The sequence below is a fragment of the Anoplophora glabripennis genome, unplaced genomic scaffold (genome assembly GCF_000390285.2).
Source record: "Anoplophora glabripennis isolate ALB-LARVAE unplaced genomic scaffold, Agla_2.0 scaffold531, whole genome shotgun sequence".
NCBI classification, from domain to species: domain Eukaryota; kingdom Metazoa; phylum Arthropoda; class Insecta; order Coleoptera; family Cerambycidae; genus Anoplophora; species Anoplophora glabripennis.
Genome location: NW_019416608.1, coordinates 312,227 through 325,327, shown reverse-complemented (window position 1 = coordinate 325,327; position 13,101 = coordinate 312,227). Strand labels below are relative to the sequence as shown.

At 30.5% G+C, this 13,101-nt stretch overlaps 1 protein-coding gene across 1 annotated transcript in view; it reads left to right on the top strand.

Annotated features, from left to right (window-relative positions):
* Window positions 1-988: 988 nt before the first annotated feature.
* Window positions 989-13,101, top strand: part of LOC108913559 (fat-like cadherin-related tumor suppressor homolog) — a gene marked incomplete at its 3' end in the record, with an annotated part of 90,033 nt that continues 77,920 nt past the window's right edge. Inside the window, 1 exon segment of the mRNA XM_018719124.1 lies at window positions 989-1,274.

The window sequence follows — 13,101 nt, the reverse complement described above, 5'->3', positions numbered from 1 at the left end:
TGAATACAGAGGTACCTATTCGTTCATTCTTTAAAATATTTTTATTAATATCTACATTTAAGTAAATACATTAACGCAAAAAACTGGCATTGATAAAAATGTGTACAAAATAAATCCGTAAGTACACGTGACAATATTGCCAAACCGTTGTTTATATGTTCCTGGGACACACGTAAGAATGTAGGCCGCTGTATTTGATTCTTCCTAACATTCTGCTGGTGGTGTACTCTGCCGGCAATTCGGAAATTTAAAACTGCTGGCCTATTCCAGTAGCGGTCTGTGGCGACAGCTATTTTGTCTGTGCTTTTTTCTTTGAAGGTAAATAACTCCACAAGAAAAAAATATGAACTACTACAACTATTTTGATGTCTCCTGTATACCCCATTTTTTTGACATGACTTTTCCGGACACCCTGTATATAGTTTAAAACATAGATCCAATAACTCCTGAGAAATGTATTTTCAGAAATTTAAAGAAAAAAATATATTTTCAATTTGATATTCCAGCCAACACTTCCCTTTCGTAATTAAATTTAAAAAATGCATGTTTTCATTAAATTTTTAAAAATATGTATCCCGAAAATTATTATATAAATAAATGTTTGTTACATTTTTTTCATACTGTAATAATACAGTAAATAGTTATATTTTCTAGTATATTATATATTATACAGAATATAATTTTAAATATTTTGTTTTCTCGAAAACTAGATTCGCCCGCACAAAATTTCTGTTCAGCACCTTCGAAAATAGGGCGTAAAGTAAATTTCTGTCCGTGCTATTCGTTATTCTAAATAATTATCAAAAGTAACATTTTCCGCTCCAGTCCCGTACTGTTACCGCTTAACATCTTTATTAATTACGCGATCAACGCTCTCGAGCGTCCTCCGGAGCAACATGTGCGCCCTCTTATCCACACGCACGCCAATGCAGGCGGCTGTGACTAACCTAACCCACAGCCGGGTACCAATAAACAGTGCGGCCTCAGCATGCCTGTGTACCTGGCCTACTCGCTTGTCGGGCCGGTTTTCTCTCTCCGCTCGCTCAGTCGGTTGAAACAACGTGAACAAAAGCGTCGCGTACGACTCTTCGTTTTTGGAACCATTGCATAAATCGGTTTATAGTAATATTGGTGTCCGTACGAGTGCAAAAAAACGGTCGTAAATAGTGTTCGGTCGCGAGAAAAGTGCAGTGCAGTGAACTGTTATGTCTACTTAATACTGGAAACAGCACACAAGTCTTGTTGTTTATGTATGCAAGCGAGCTCAAGTCTGTGTAAGTTTTACGTTGGTTTGGGTACTTTCTAGGAAGCGTAGATCGTATATTAATTAGTTTGTTTGTTTACAAGGAAACACTTAATCCGACCTGTCGTTTACTTAAACTATGATAAAGTGTCATCGTTTTCATATCTTATCTCGAGACATTTTTAATCCGTCGAAAAAGGATGAGAATGAAAAGTGACAGCTCATGTAGAGTTTCATCACAGCCACCTATGCAGTATGCACTAAGTACTAAGTGTGTCATGCCGCGTTAAAAACCCAGAGGTAGACGCTGTTAGTTTTGAAAACGCGTTTTTCTGCTTAGCTTGCGTAAAATACTATTATTACCCTTGTTATAGAGTACGTAAAAACTTATTTTTTCACTACTAAATTGTTTACACTTTAATATGGCAAGCTGGCCATCATCACAACCTACAAATTTCAAATTGTAGATTAGATTAGATTTATATTAAATTTTATTCAAATAAGACCTAATTGTGCTAAAATAATACCGTTTATTTCACTAGTGTCTAAAACAGATTGTTTATAATTTAATTTATAACATATATACAATTTTTCTACTAGAAAAAAATAGTGTGTGCAGCTTGTGTCGTTTTTCAACCATAGGATTTTAAGAACTTGGGACAAGACAGATGATAATTAAATTGATTATAATGACGCTGGTTCCGCTCGGATACATTCTGCACCTGCTGCTGCAGCTCTTTAGCTTTGTTTTTTTAAAATTTGGTTATTTCGCCCACGGAAACCGGTAAAGTCAGCCTCCTCTTGCTTGTTTTGGAAATACCAATGTTGCATTATTTACCCACGGAAACAGTCTGTTTGCCTTTGCTTGTATTTTTTTTATCTAAGATTTTATGCTTCGTTTTTAATTTTCTGTCTGTCTGCCTACTTATAGATCATTGGGTAGGCGCTAAAATAGTAGGTAGAAAACCTCATTAGAAAATCAAATTATAATTTTTACAAGTTTTGATTCGTTATCTGATAAAATATTGCTATGTTCTCTCTGGATGGAAATTGTGATGTGCGTTTCCTTTCATGTCATATGCTTGGAAAAAAACGTGTTATTGTATGGCGAAGAGTTTAAATTTCGAACGTCGCTAAAAATATTTTTTATTACTTAAATATAATAAAACTTATGAACTTTTCACCATTATTATACAGGCTGTCTTATAAAAAACGCTCCAAGCTGTAACTCTGTTAATAATTGTTCTATTTAAAAAAACAAAAGACAGTTGTTAATGGCTTGACAAATACTACAATCGAGCACTGATTTTAATTTTTTTTGCCATCATCAGAACGTTAGACGATTTTCAATAGTTTTTTCTTAAATGTCAAGTTATTTTTTTTGGCCTGTTCCGTAGAGTATTTTTTTATGCAGTCAACGATATATTACAACTTGATATTTGTTAAATATTTTATGGAAAAAATATTTTTCTTTTTCAAAATTTATTAGAGAAATGCTATGTCTAAAGTAACAACAACAAAGCAAAACAAATAGATACCAGATCAACGACAAAACAAAAATGTAACAATAAATAACATTATAAAAATTGTTCGAACTGTCTTCTATCTTGTTGAATAAATACAAAATTGTCATCTTCTGGCTACTTCATACGTAGCATTTGATGTTAAGTTTGGAGGTATTTCAGAGCAAACGTTTATAATCCTCTCTCTTAAAATACCTACATTTTCCGGGTGTGTCAAAAATACTTGATCTTTAACATATCCCCAAAACCAAAAATCTGCGGGGGTGAGGTCAGGAGAACGGGCGGGCCATCGAACAAGACCAGTCATGCCAATCCACCTTTCATCAAAATTAGCATTTAACCAGTTAGTGTTTCTTCTAGCATTATGCGGGGGAGTACCATCTTGTTGAAAATAAATCCTATTACTTCTGCAAGCGGTAAGGTATCCAAAAAGTGATCATATAATTTTTCTCCAAAATCCTGCGTCTTGTATCATATTTAAATAAATATGGCAAAATTGCTCCCTTCGGACACGATCGAAGTCTTCTAACACTTGCACTTTCTGTGGTATGTATGATTAAGATTTTTTAAGATTTTGTAAACTGTCTTTTGAAGAATTAATATTACTTGCAATTTCTCGAGTAGAAGCTTGTGAATTTTCCTCTATACTAAGCAAAACGTCTAATTCTACAGGACCATTGCGTTGGGAATTTTTATGCTTTTTAAAAGCACCATGCATTCTGAGATTGTCTTCAAGTCTTTTAAATTTTCATGCTGTGGAACATCCCTGTTTGGAAACCGATTTGCATACAGACGTTCTGCTTGGGCACTATTTTCATTACATTGAAAGTATACTTGCAAAATATCGGTCAGTTCATTAGTGTTCATATTTTTTAAGTTACAATAATTTCTTTGTAATTAATAACCACTTGACAATACACTGATACGTATTTTGCTTAGGAAATGACGCGTACGTGACAGTTAATGCTTCTAAATTTAATTGTTTTCATGACCAATTTGACATTTTTATCAGAAGTTGCCGTGAATTAGACATAACAATTTCTCTAATAAATTTTGTAAAAAATTAGTTTTTCCACAAAATATTTAACAAATATCAAGTTGTAATATATCGTTGACTGCAGAAAATAATACTCTATCGAACAGGCAAAAAAAATTATAACTTGACATTTAAGAAAAAACAATTGAAAATCGTCTAACGTTCTGATGATGGCAAAAAAAAATTAAAATCAGTGCTGGATTGTAGTATTTGTCAAGCCGTTAATAACAGTCTTCTAATTTTTAAAATAAAACAATTATTAACAGTTACAGTTTGGGGCGTTTTTTATAAAACAGCTTGCATATATCATAATTTGCATTTCTTATTCTTTTATAAATTTCTTGAACAAAAATACAGTCATATTTATTGAAAAACAGTATTTTAATGTGTTGTCGTTTTCTTCTCTCCTCTTCTGTCGCATGTTCTCTCTCTTCCTCTTTTTATAGTATAGTTTAGTTTGATTATGAAGGCCCCGAACTATAAATATTTTTTTTCACGGAAGCTATAAGGATTGTACAAAACAAATTTTTGTCGATATTGACACCATTTCTCATACCGCATCTATTCCCAATTTTTTTGAATAATCACCCTGTATATAGGTACTACATGGTGTACAAAAATGGGTAACGAGCTCGGAGTACCTACTCGGAGCCTTTATAATCAAGCAGACAGTATTAGCAAAGTTTACTGAATATTTATTCTGTAAACTTTGGTATTAGCTCGTATTGTAAGGTATCTTTGTCAGCTGGGAAAGATCACAAATATAACTTTGGTTTTCTTTATTTTTAATAAATCTCGGTAATTCTTATGGTAAATTAAGATCGCTTTGGCACAAAAAGGGTGTAAAATTTGTCAGTAAGTACCTACCTGAGTATTTATATTGAAGGGTTATAATCATCTTAGAGTAAACATACCTAAATATCTGTCAATAATAAGTAATTGATTAAGCTGTAGATTTATTTGTGGATGCAACAATTTTTTAGAAACATAAATATTTTTCCTTAATAAATTTTTTAAGTATTAATCCTTATCTAATCTTCATCAGCGATATTGACTATGATTTATAGATTTGATAACAACTTATTTTCACATAGGTATCCGGTGTTTTGTCGCTTTATGGATAATCGTAAAAATATTTGATTAAGTCAACAGTTAGGGAAATAGCGTGTGCTCACAATACTAGAAATACTATTAAAAAATACTATTCTAGAATACTAGAAAAAGGAATTAATACATTTGTTATTGTTTATTAATCACTAAAAAAATAATAATTGAATATTTAAGAACTGGTGTACTGGTAGAATATCAATAAAAATATTATTTGCATTGTAATTGAATTGTTGTCTAATGATAGAAAAACTTGATTGTTCGTATATCTTAAGGGGCTTGGTATAACACTGTTTTATGACAAGTAAGTCCCTAGGTATATTTATTTTAGGGTTAAAATTGAAAATACCTGTAAACTTCTTTTCCTGCTTTTTGCATATATCATCCCTGTCTCTGTCTATCCTTATCTTAATTGAATCTATCCTTTAAAATAACTTGAGTGCTTTTTGAAGTACCTACCTATTAGTTTGTCCTCGAGTTTGTCATGCGTCACGATCAAGTGTAAAGTAACAATTAATAAAGCAAAACAGTTTTAGGTTTTTTTTTGTGTTCGAAAATAGATTGTAACATTACTTTATATTATTAGAATTGACTCATAGCGTAGAATAGAATGGTTCCATTTTAAATAACAACCCCTTGATTTTAATGGCGAAAGGAAATTCCCAGAGAAATTCATAGCCAGAAAATACGAAAATATATTTTCTTCGATATTGTCATCTAATTCGTGCGTGTCTTGACGAGAAACTTGGTCGCTTAAGTAAATTAAATTTCTAAATAAAACGTCGTTATCACTGAAATGACTGTGATGTATAAACATTTAAGTTATTTATTTTTCAACTTGTTTGGACTTGTTGTAAATCCATGCCATGTGTTCAGCATATTCGTAGCGTGACTCGGTGCAACATACACTGTAATGATATACTTTTTTTTAGAATAACAGTCTTGATTTACTTCCTATAGAAAACCCAGGTTAATTTTTAGATGAATTTATGGTATTTAACGTCAGTGAAGGTTTCTGCTGTAACATAGTAAAACAATGAAAATGGGGTTTAACGAGGGGAAAACGGTAGAAGTAATTTAGTGTACAAGCTTTGGGTAATAGTGAGTAACGTTTGGGAATAAAAATAATTATTTACGTCACGTGTACGATATGCGCATGCGTCATCTCTCCCCTCACCTCTGCCTTTATGTGTTATTTGAGTAGTTAATTATGAAGGTGTGTAATTTAGTGTACAAATTTTGCTTTTCTCTGGATGAAAACTGCATATAAATGCATTTCAGATATAAATTTATTCTTATGACTTTGTGTATCTAAGTTGGAAATATCGAAATGTTTATGCAGTTAAATAAAAAAAAAAACAGTTGAGAATAACAATTTTCGTTATTTCTTTACACCAATTCCCAAAATATTACTGGTGTTAATAAAAAATTAAGCTGTATTATACCCTGGCTTGAACATTCAATATTATTATTAAAAAAAATTTAGCTATTAAGACAACAGTTCGTAGGTGCTTAAGCTCGTACTTAAGGAAACAATTAGATGACTCATTTTGGAGATTTTTCAAACCAAATTTATGTTTTAATGGAATTGATTGCTACATACAAGCAAGTTTTTGTTTACCACATTATGCTTGTTGTCCCTCTTGTACTTTTCTCACCTCTATAATCTTAAAAGAGGAGAAAAAAAATCCTAAAACTTTACAAAGCTGTTTTTTTTTACAGGTACTGTACTAACCGAGACAATTTGCTAGAATACTTTTGTGATCACTTGGTCTGTAAAACTTTTAAGGTAAATTTTGATACATTGACATTAATTTAGTTAAAAATTGCCGAAATACATTAAGAATACAACAAAACATTCCATTGTTTCACTAATTTGCAACTAGACTCTTGAATTGTGATCGAAGTTAAAGTAATTCTACGAATGTTTTCTATTAATGAATCGACAAGTTCATCAATTAAGAGTAATTAGTAGAACGCTAAAAAGAGACGCCATCGTGGAATGAATAAAAGAAAACATTAACTTTAATAAAAGATTACTGTCAACTTTAAATTCACGTCCATTAACGGGTATAGACTTAAGGTACTAATTAATAAATTAATTCATAATAATAATTTGAATAGAATTATATAAAATGGAAAGTGAATAAAAAATTATAAAAGAGTATTAAAAAGGTTAGAGATAAATGGAATATGTAGATAGTATATAAATATAAATTCAGAGTCGCAGAAAAGCAACGTAAGCAAAAAATTATAGAACAAAATGAGGAAAAAAATGTTTTGGGGAATTTTTTTACGAGAATCTGTTGGTGGAAACTCTGACACGTTTTAGAATTCCGCTTGAACATATTATTGATATACATATTTATAGAATGTTTATAGTACAGTATTTATAGAACCAAACAATTGAAATATCGATTAGATTAGTAAATTTATTCTCACATAAGACCCAGTTTTAAAAGACTAAGTAGAGCAAATACGAATTTTGAAATAATCGACAGGGTTCCCAAGTATTTAATACATTTCATAACAATTGCTATTTACGATGGTTTGGGAACTACCTTGAAGTACTGTTAAAACTCATTGTTTACATAAAAAAAAACATGGCAGTATTGATTATTGATTATGATAAGGTAGGTCCCTATTTTTAATATGTTTCAGTAAATATTTTGTAATTGACAACATTTTTGTCTCTTGAATTTTTTTCGTACAAGCTTCCTTTTTGGAAAAAAAATAATAATCAGTGTCAATCAGAATCAATCACTTTATTGCATGTCTTTGGAACATAATAAAAAATTAAAACTACCACACTATCAAAAACTGGGGTGTACCTGTTATTTCTTTCCATATCAATAGTCTATTCTAGTCTTAGACATTTTTATAAAAAAAAAGCTAGAAAAAAAAATGTTTGTGCTTTATTAATTATCTAAGTATTAAAAAATGTTTTTTGTTGTCCATGCAATAAAGTTATTTTTATTTTTTTCTCCGAAAAGGAAGTAAGATAAGAAAAAAATTCAAACACCAAATAATTGTATTTTTAGTTGCTTAATGCGAAAAAGATTATAAAAGTTTTAAAAAAGCCCAGTGGCACACATTTTTTTGTCAAAAATATCGGTAAAGGTGCCTCCGGGACGCCACTGGAGTTAATAATTTTAATTTAGTTCGGGCTAAATTAGCCGTTTCTAACATAACTAACACTGCTAAATTTCAACAAAATCGGCTAAAGGATTAACTATTAAGATTTTTACGAAGACACGATTTTTTAAAAAAATTTGACACCCTGTATCTTGAAAACGAAATATTACCGGACCTATGCTTATTAAAACTTTTCGTCTTAGAATCACTCAAAGAATCACCCTCGGAATCACCCCTTGAAGATTGGCTACGTACTTAAGTAACACTCTGTATATTTTACAATTACCAACGAAAATTGTAATAATGGATTTTTATCTTCTTCAGCCAAGTTCCTCAACAAATTATGGCAGTATTTAATTATCGTAAGTTATTTTAATTTTTAATATTAATGTATTTTATCTTCGATTTATGAAAACCTCATAGCCAAATAAACTAAATTCAAACAAAATGGTTAGAATTGTTATAGGAAACACGTATTTTTGATATTCGGAAATATTCAATTTAGTGGTACCTATACACTGAAAGAAATTGGCTTATTAAACTGTTTATCTAGAATAATGTGTATAGCGCATATTAAAACTTTTATAACCAATATAAGTACAACTTTTATTAAAAAAAAGCAATCATCTCCATACTCATTATTCAATCTGTTTAACTGGAAGGTGCTTAATACACCTTATGCATCCATGAAATAAAAGTTATAATGAATTACTTATACATTATTAGGTGTTATAGACTTTATGTTTCAATTGTATAGTAGGGAAGATTTGTTGTATAAAGACCAGTATCCGAATTTGTATATAACTTATATATAATTTGTATTGAATTATTCGTTCTTATACTGAATATGTTACCGTTTTTAACGTGTAAAACGCATCTTATAATGGTTAAGTGATCGTCACCTCTCGGTGCATAATCGGTTATGATCGTTGTTAAGTTATATTCATAGTCTTGTAATAATAATCATATGTCAGACCCGAGAGCGAAGTGCGCCGACTCAATAAGAAACCTGGCTATTCCAGCCGCTGATTTAGGGTTCGCCGCACGAGCTCATCCCTTCTAAGATTTCAGTAGCATGCTATGCATGAAGCAGAACGGTACTCAACTATCTTATACAGTCCACTTTTATTGTCCATACATGTTCAATCATTGTCAAAATAAACACACAAAACCACAACGTCTTTATTATCTTTACTCAAGAAGAGAAAATACAACAATCGTAAAATTTCCGACAGTCCGCTGTGCATCGACTTACACACGTCTAGTTTGATGAAAATGGACAGTATATGCACATGTTTTGTGGGATACATGATCATATCGCGTTGTGTGAAATGGAAAATTATTATGTAAGTATCTAACTGTTTTATGGCTTGTAATTGTTTTGTTTTTTCAAATGTAAATCTTGTCTAAATCTTAAAAATTATTATTTTGTAGGTCCTATTAGAAATCGCTGATGTTAAGTTTTACATAAGATGGAGGAACAGAAGGTTAACGGTGACAAAGAAGAGCATGGGTATAAAGTCAATCAACCAGAGGAAATAAAATTATATGGAAAGAAGCTCAACCTTTCTGGGGATGCTTCATTCTTAAGGTGGAAGAGTTATAGTGCAAATTCTCATGTAATACAAGAAAATACGGGTGCATCGTTGCTAAGAAAATAAACTGGACAGTTTTGGGAGCGATTTGTCATCATTTTTAATGCTTAAAAGTATGTTTTATGTATGTTTACATTAGAACCTTAGCTTGTAATTACAGTTATCCAATAAAATTTCTGAAAACTTAATGACATATGTTTTTAACTCATACAGAGTATACAACAGTTTAATACATTTATTATTATAAAACTTATAACCAGTACTAGATGTTCTAATAACGATATGGAACACTTTAATAACAGTTATTGCTATTATTTCGTAAAGGGTATAAAAAACGTTGTATACTAGTTATACAATAATTTAATAAAGAATAAGGTTTATAGTCACTATACAACTGTGCTAGCAATACGCGTTTTATATCCAATATTCACCTGTTTAACTGTCACATATAGTATACAATGGTCTTATAATGGTATATAGAATTCTAATAAAGAATAAAACGCATTTCTTTCAGTGTAGGTTTCTATAAGTTCCATTTTATTCATAGGGGAGACACAATGGTAAGATTAATAATTGGGTCTACTTTATACTGTAGTAACGTGGCTGCTCCTTTGACATCTCTGTAGCTATTAAACAGACCCATTAGTACCCTGTTAATGATTTCCTGAGAAAGTGTTGTATGTGGACACATCCATTAGGAGTAAAAAATTCTAGCTCGATTCCCTTTTGAATTATTTTTAATAACGTGTTTTTTGTCTATAAAAAATAACAAAAATTGATATTTATTCGAGCATATAAATAGTACTAATAGTACTTTTTGCTTCTGATTGACGCAACTATTTCTTCACACTTTTAAATAGGTTATAGGATATGTCCAAACGAAAACGCTACGATTGTAGTTCTGATAAATAGTCAGTGGCCGGTTCCTGTACGGCAATCCTTCATGGTTATCTATTAAATATGTAAATACATACAAAAAGTTTATAACATCAGAATAATTGTTAATATTCATGACGTTAATATTAATAAAATGTTAGGTGTCACATAAAAAATGTTTAGAATTAGTAACACTTTGCTATATACGTATTTAAATAAATCAAGAAATGTTTATCTGTGAGTAAATCTGTTGAATCTTTTATGGTAAAACTAATGGTAAAAGACATGCAGTAAGTAAAGAGCATATTAATCTTTCGTTTCTGTTTATTTATGTATTACACAAATACAAAATACCTATTATAAGAATAAAAAAATCGCAGAAACTCGACGCGGGATTTTTAACCTATTTCCTAGTCACCAAATGACAGTTTTTTACGTACATAATTTTGCTCGTGTTTTGTCAGTGACATTGGAAAAAGAGTCAAAAAATAAAGCAAAAACAACCATTCCTCATGTAATTCATGAGGAATTCATGTAATTATTCTAGGTCCCTAGTATGCTTTTAATTTATTTTTGGTACATGTTGAAATATATTTTTAGGACACTCTATATCTCAAAAATTGTAGTTTTTCCTATACTACCCTTTTGCTTATCTTGTACATTGGAATATGCCCTTGACAATTTTCTTAAACACCCTGTAGAGTATGTAATAAGAGTCAGGAATATACAATTTGAAACGAAAAATTAATCGATTTTATGAAAATCACCTATGAAAAACACTAAACAGAAATCCAACATGTCAAAATTTATTCATTAAATGAAATCTTTCCGGTAATTTTTAAAACAACAGAATAATTTTATTATTAGAACATAATAATATAATTAGCGGTTGTCAAAAGTGATAAATTCATAAGTACAATTAATAATAATTCGTAGTGCTAGAATACCTTAGGTATCTAATTTTTTTTTTAAACCGGAAAAGGTTTATACATTGTGGTCGCGGAACTATCTGATATACTTCGTATATGAATTATATGACCAATTTTAAGCAAAAATGAATCTATTCGCTTTTCCGGAATTCCTAACGGTTCTTGAAATATCGGGATTTGAAGTTGTCAGATCGTATCGGTAGTCGCTAAAGAGTAAATTACATTGTTGCGACTGGAGGGCTATTAGCCCAGTCAATATAGCAAAAAAAAATATCGATAAGTATTGTTATAAAATTCTCCAAATTTATATAAAAATGTGAGAGAGACAAATTGTAGCTTTTAATCTCTACTTTCAGAAACCGTTTTTAAAATTTAAATTCGACCACCTGGCCAATATTTGCGTCACTCGCAAAATTATGGTATAATTTGTTTATAATGCGATTGTGTAAAAACTATTAACGCGACAAATTTCACCTTCCGGCAGTAGAAAGTATATGTCACAGGTTATCATTTCCCAAAAAATCAGCCCTTAATATTCATAATTAGCATAGATATGAATTTTTGAAAAATGGTCTGTTTCAAGCGTTTTTCCGGCTTTTCTAGGCGAAAAATGGTCGGATCAGGGTTTTCCAAAAACCATTTTGTAGGTTTGTGCATTCTCTACAAACGGTCTTTTATGAGTAATGCAATTTATCCAGTAGGTTTTATTGTAAGTATATGCAAAAAACTAAAAAAGTGCCTTTTTTTAAATAATTATTATTAAACAAATTGTCCTTGTCAAAAAATTGTATGGTTTTTCAATTTTAGTAATCTATACGTTACCCTCAAAGTCGTAATGCAAACGGATATCCCTTAAATTTTATAACATGAAAAAATCTATAATGACTGCACTATATGTAATTTAATAATTAGCAACTTGGCTGGAATTAGGAAAAAATTGTTTGTCAGTTCATTAATTGTATTCATTGACAGTTGGTTATTTTTTTTATTTTTTTGGGTCATTGTTTTAAAATCATGCTTTTTATTTATTTAAATGAGGAATACGGGGACATTATTTTCGTGTATGGATATTGCAAAAATGAACCAGGAGTCAAATGAATGCTTAGGTAATGTAGATTTTGGGTAAATTATCATTCTAGCGAATTTTTATGACCTGACCTTCAAATGACCTTGTCAAAGTTGATAGAATCTGAAATTTTCATGAATTTTCTTGTTTTAGCTAGCCAAAATTTTTTTTTTGGTAATAAATTAACTTTGTATAATTTGGCATGACAAATCCAAATGCGTCGTCAAAATTTGTCTATTAGTTTTCTAATGGTCGAAACATTCTTCACAATGTCGGCCTTTTAACATAATTTTCAGCATTATAAACTGCGGAAATTGTTTATTAAAATGTCATAGCTAAATAACAGGTAGTTAAATTTCACAAGAAAATATTTTTTTATAATAATAAAAATATATTTTTTATTTCCATACTTGCCCTATGAATTGCGGTTTTTTTGTCATTTTATTATTTTTTTTTCTTAATTTGGGGCGTCAAAGTTGGTGAAATAATTGGGATTACGAATAAAAATAGGCCACAAAATTAGCTTTCTTCCTAGTGCAATCCTAAGACAGTTTCCAACACTCAGATTCATGAGCGGTCCGATATAATAAT